The sequence below is a fragment of the Mustela putorius genome, unplaced genomic scaffold, assembly GCF_011764305.1.
Source record: "Mustela putorius furo isolate JIRA1106 unplaced genomic scaffold, ASM1176430v1.1 tig00003942_pilon_pilon_pilon, whole genome shotgun sequence".
In the NCBI taxonomy this organism is placed as follows: domain Eukaryota; kingdom Metazoa; phylum Chordata; class Mammalia; order Carnivora; family Mustelidae; genus Mustela; species Mustela putorius.
Window position 1 is genome coordinate 1,862,474 of NW_025422087.1, and position 6,442 is coordinate 1,868,915.

General features: G+C 39.8%; 1 pseudogene; it reads right to left on the minus strand.

The window, feature by feature from the left end:
- LOC123389042 overlaps window positions 1-4,857 on the minus strand; it is a 36,583-nt pseudogene extending 31,726 nt beyond the window's left edge.
- Window positions 4,858-6,442: the final 1,585 nt, after the last annotated feature.

The following is a 6,442-nucleotide window of genomic DNA, read 5'->3' on the forward strand; positions in this document are numbered from 1 at the left end:
TTTGACCAACCTTTTTATAAACCCTAGACTTTACTTCTCTTCCCTTTATATTTTGTGCTTACCTGTTTTTAAGATGTGCCTCCAGATCACAGCGTTGCATGACATCTTGGCACACTGAAGAAAATGGACATAACACTAATAATTTGTCTAGAAGCTTATGAACTAGAATACTGGACTTCTTACACAACTTAAAGTGGAGTCTTTTCCGGTCCAATGGACAAAAATCCTTCTCCTGTAAGAAGTTTGTGAGGCACTTGCAGCAGCACGTGTGTCCACAGGGGGTGTCTGGTGGCTGCAACAGAGGCTGAAGGCAAATATGGCAGACCAGGTCGTCATCTACTTCATTCTGGTAATTGTATAAATGGTTCTCTCTTGTCCAGTGCTGCTGGCCACATTCAAAACACAGAGGATTGAAGGAGGAGGAGGAGGTCTGCTCCACAGACACCATCTCATCACTTGTTGTTCCCATTTTGAATCAACCAAAGCAGTTTCTGTATCTTCACACGTTAGACTTTCACTTCATGTATGGTTTCCTTTGATGAGCAATGAAGTATCTGACTAAAGTCAAGGTTTTTCTAAATAAACAAAACAAACCACAACTGTAATTAGCATCAGTGAAGAGGGGCTAAAAGTCATCGATATCACATTACTTAGTTAACTTCTTTTTTAGGTTAAAAAATAAAATAAAATTTAGATCAGGTGATAAATTAGTCATAAAATCTTAATAAATTAACTAATTTGCTAGCTGGTTTAGCTTGAAAAGCTTAACTGCTACAAACCTGCTACAACTTGGCTACAACATTGCCAAGTTCTTGGTGAAAGAAGAACTTGTGATTAAAAGCAAAGATGCTGCATATGCTGTGACATAAGAGAATCAATCCGTTTTACAGACTGAAATCCTCCAACACTTCGCTGCTCAATGGTAGTTTTTAAAGCCAATTAATCTACATAGCATGCTAATAATGCAAATTGAGGTATATTATGCAATACATTTGCATCTGTCATCCCAGTCATGGTTCTTTGCTTCTCATTTTATGCATTTACATTGCCATACCAAAGGCTGTGTCTTTGAAATGTTGTCTCAAGGATAATTCAGTGTCTATTTAAAAAAATGACCTTCGCCCTGTACTATGTTTGGAAAAAATGGATTTCAAAATATGTATGATTTAAATATTCTCTATGTAGCCCAGATTATAGAAAGATAAACTACACAGCATATATAGATAACATCTGTGCAAACTCCGTAAAGTGCAGTACTACTTTATAGCATTAGGGAAAAAGCCCACTGTCATTCAATTAAATTGGTAGAATGTGTTATAAATTATAATTCCACCTCGTATTGTTCGACACTTTGATCTGTTCTTGCTTACTCAAAACGGCAGTTTGTGTGTGCGTGTGTGTCTGTCTCCTGTCCAACTACAGAAGGCTCTCAACGCCACACCCCCCCACCCCCAGGTCATGCACCTCTAGCAAGGAATGCTGCCCTCAGGTTCCCCAGCAGCACCAGGGCTTAAAAATCAACTCCAGAGGCAGGAGCTGTCTATAGTCACCCTTCAGTAAATATTTACAGTCTCTAGTATGACTCTACATTGAATAAGGAGACAGGAGAGGTAGGGAGAGGACAATTAAGAAAACCCAATATTTAAAATTCAGCGTACTCCAAGAAAGCCCTGCACAGGAGGCTGTTAGGTGAATACAGAGAAAGATGAGGAGAACTGGTCATCTAACTCAAGTTTGGCTTTATAGTCAGAAATACTTTCAAAAGGGGAAAAGCACTCACTGCTGTGTGGTGTGACAGGGCGTCGGCCAGATGGAACCAGACAAGGGCCCCTCTGTGGAGCCTCAAGGGCTTCAGAGCACCTGGCACGCTTCCCTAGTATGCAGCAGGTCAAAATATCTGAGGCACAACACCTTCAGGCTGCAGGAATCATCAAACCTGGGCCTCCAGCCACAAGAGCGGATGAGGCAGACACCAAGTCAATGCTCCCAATGGATGTTTCAATGAGAAAATTCTCTTCCCATCAGACATCCATATTTATCACTTTGTTTATCCAGAGTATTTATTAGAAAAACAATATTAACATTTTAACAAAGCTAACAAGAGGTGCCATGACTTATGAGCAGGTGGCCAGGATTCAAATGGGATGGCTGACCTTTGAGACACTGTTTTGAAAAATGACTTCATAAAATAACAAGAGCAGCCTGTGATCTAAACTCCTATTTTACCAACATTAAGAGAGCAACTGTAACTCACAAGCCTTCTTCTATACCCTCTGGCATCATAACTTTTCAGACTTCAGTGCAAGGCATGTGAGATTAAGGAGAGAAACAGCATTTATCCCAGACAAAGTATTTTAATACAGAATGTCTGCAGACTCTAATTCCAGTCCGCAAGAAAACTCACATATCCTTTGCTCTTCCTACTTTGTGATAGTGTTTATTCTAATTTCTCTTTTCCTCAAGAAAATATACTGCAATTCAAGCCTCCCACATAATGACTAAGAAAGCATTTCTCTTGACTATTTTGTTTTAGCTATTTTTTAAATCTCTAAATAACTTTGAGTTCTTTATCAGAAAATCTTTTCATGAGGAAAAATAACATGTTCCCAGTTAAAATACCAAATAACAACTGCATTATTTTCCACCCCCGAGATACCTCTGTTACCATGACACAAACATTAAGTGAAAAATCACCCTGTGTAGCTCACTAGCATGTGCTCGTGCGTACTGACTGCAGAACTGCCAGGCTGTGCAGCGCAAGTACTGAAGAACACATACTCTGGAGGAAGTCTGGGAGGGTTCGAACCTTCACTCTGCCACTTAAGGAGCTCTGTGACCTTTTTAAATGTCTCTGTTTCCTCCTCGTGTGTAAAATGTAAAATGGGGGTAACCATGGTGCCTATTTCAAAGGGTTGACATAAAGAATAAGTGACCATATATAATAATAAATGAGTGTATAAAATAGTGCCTAGCACATCGTAGGTGCTGTGTAAGAATTAGCTATTATTATCATTATTAAAGATAAACAGAAGTTCAGACCGATGTTATGATTTGAGAAATGCCAAACAACGTATAATTACTTGGTAAGAGATAAGGGTGATAAATCTAGTTCTTTCTTGCTTCAAAATAACCCAAGAGCAAATTAAGTAATTACAAGAAAGAGGAGAGGTATTTGATGAAAGCCTTAGTTGTAGAATTTTGTCAGGACTAAGGGCGCCTGATCCTGTCTTTCCAACCACGAACCCTTCCCCCTACTCCCAACCCAGGCGGACACCGTCGTTCCTTCTCAGTGTGCAAGTCTAACTGCTGCACCTCATACGTCTTCTCATGCTAAACTGAGCTCCTTAAGAGCGGGACCTCCCACAGAAGAGCAGCTCAGTGAATGCTGCGTGGCCACAGAGATGACAATTTACTTGTGCACTCTTACTGCATTTAGGCGGCCATAAGTACATCTATGTTTATAGGAGGATATGCCCATGTTTAGATATAATTTTGAGTTCAGATATTCTATGAGCACAATCTGAAATATCAAAATGCAAATTAAGCAAGTCCTAAATATTTTTCATAATATAAAGATAGGTATACATTGTATGATATGTATCTTCACAAACTACATTGTATGTTTAGCTAATATTCCAGGAAGAGTAAAGAGATGGAAGTTATTAAGTTGGCTGAGAATATTACAACACATTTTATTATTATTATTTTAAAGATTTTATTTATTCACATGAGAGAAAAAGAGAAAGCGAAAGAGAAGCAGGCAAGCAGGCAAGCACAGTAGGAGCAGAGGCAGAGGGAGAGGGAAGGGCAGACTCTGTGCTGAGCAGGAAGCCCTCCGTGGGGCTGGATCCCAGGACCCAGAGATCATGACCTGAGCCCAAGGCAGATGCTTAATCATCTGAGCCACCCAGGTGCCTTTTACAATATATTGTAAATAATATCTTGAAAAATCCCCAGTACACTGGAGAGGAAGTGAGAAGACATTGTTTCCTACCTAACTCTAGTTAGGAATAACAGGCTTGCCCCTCTTGGTTTATGAGACAAGAACACCCTGGTGCATCAGAGACTCTCAGGAAGAGCTAATTTCATAGTTAATTTGAAAACTTCAAAACTACATGTTATTCAGATCATTTCTCTTGAGGTTATTTTTTTTTTAAGATTTATTTATCTATTTGAGAGACAGCATGCATGAGAGAGAGAGAATGGGGGAGGAGGAGAGGGGGAGAGAGAGCAGGGGGAGGGGGAAAGGGAGAGAGAGTTCCTTTTCAAATTACTCTGTAGAACCCACCAGCCCCACTGAGTGTGGAGCCTGACTACGGGCTCAATCTCAGCCCCTGAGATCATGACCTGAGCCAAACTCAAGTCAGATGCTTAACGAACTGTGCCATCCAGGTGCCCCTCTGTAGATTATTTTTAATTCAGAAAGAGTCCTCACAGTCCTTAACTTTGGAGATCCAGCCCAGAAAAAAAGAGGCCATGAACTAAAGATTCCCACCAAAGTACGGTTAGATGGGAAATCCCTAGGGCTCCTTTGACTCATCAACTTCAAGAGTCTCGGGCTACTCTCTCCTCAAGTGTCCTCCTGGCAAGTTCCTACTCAAACTCTACTTGCTCTGCAGAACCCCCCAGCCCCACTCCTACTCCTGAGTACATCCCCATTCCCTCTTGCCCTTGCTGCTCTTACACATACCTTCATTTCAACAATTACTACATTTGCCTTCTTGCTAATCTGTCTTCTCAGCTCTTTGAGGGTGAAGATAGCATCTTCTTTATTGTCTGTATTCGCCATTCTTGGCACATATTACACACTAAAAATTTTTTTGTCCTCAGGCTCATATTTGGGTCTGAAATGTTAAGAGTGCTGAAATGGGGGGGGGGGAGAAATGAAATGAAAATGAAAAAAAAAGTGAAAAAATATCACTTTATAAACATATAGGAGAAGACCTTGCAATTTATGGCACTGCCAAGCAGCCGATATACTGGACCCTGCTCTATGATTACAAAGAATAAGATATAACTTCTTTTAGTTGTCAAAAGTCTGAGAATTTTGAATGTTTTTTACCTGATATGAATACAAGAAATCTCTCTTACTGTCTATGTGACACATCAGCTTTGATAATGCCTTTGGGTGTCAAACTTTTACACCTAAGGATCCCTTTATCCACTTGGGATAACTGTGGCAGTTCCTTTAAAAACTAGCATGCTACTACCATGCAATTCAGCTACTGTGCTCCTGGATATTTATTCCAGAGAAGTGAAAGTCTCACATATATCTACAGCTTTATTTTCAATGGCCCCAAACTAGAAATAACCCAGACAACCTTTAGTGGGTGAGTGGGTAAACAAACCAAGGAACATCTGTACTGTAGAATAGTACTCAGCAATAAAAAAAGAATGAATTATTGCTGCACATAACCTGGACGAATCTCCAGAGAATTCTGCTCAGTGAAAAAAGCCAATCCTAAAAGGCTCCTCACTACACTATGCCATTCAGAGAACGTTTCTGAAGTGACAATGGGATTGTTTAAATATTCATTTGTTAATAAAACAATAAACCCATTACACACCAGGATTTTTATGAAAAAGTTTTTTATGGGAAAAAAAAAACATTTCTTTTTCCAAAATAAGAAATATAGTGAGAAGAGAGGCCATTGTTTTATATCTTTACAAACCTGGAGCCTCAAATCTGTACATTTTCAATCTGTGGTGAGGTCACATGTATCCTCTGGAAACTCCACTGGACACTCATGATAGAATGACAGTGAGAGGCAGATAACATCTTAGCATTAGTGGGAAAACAGTGTTGACCTTGCGGACCCAACAGGAGAGAATAAGGGACCCTGGGTCATACTTTGAGAATAGCTGGTACAGAGCACTAAAGGTATCTGATATGCTTTTTTCACAAGAAGTACCAGTTAATAACTAACACTACTGTTAAAAAAGACAGACTAAAAAAGGTCAAATGCTGAGATGAGCCCACAACTGGAAGAGTCTGTCTTTCATGGAATAAAGCTCTCTCCACAGAGATTTTTTCCTTCTGGAAGATGCATGTCTGGGTATTTAGCTGTATAGAAATGCTTAGCATGCTAGATGACGGTCTTAAATGGATTCTTTTTTTTTTTAAGATTTTATTTATTTGACAGAGAGAGAGAGCTCACAAGCATGGGGAGCAGGAGTGGGAGAAGCACGCAGCCTGATGAGGGGCTAGATCCTACAACCCTGGGATCATGACCTGAGCTGAAGGCAGATGCTTAACCAACTGAGCCACCCAGGTGCCCCAAATAAATTCTATTCTTAATCAAAACGTACTTCCTATTGCATGTCAGTAAGAAAACTACAAAAGTGCAGTTTTCAACAATTCCACACATACAATTCTCTCATTTTTCTACATAAAACTGTAATTCAGCACACTTAAATATTTGTCTATCCCTTCTTATGATGT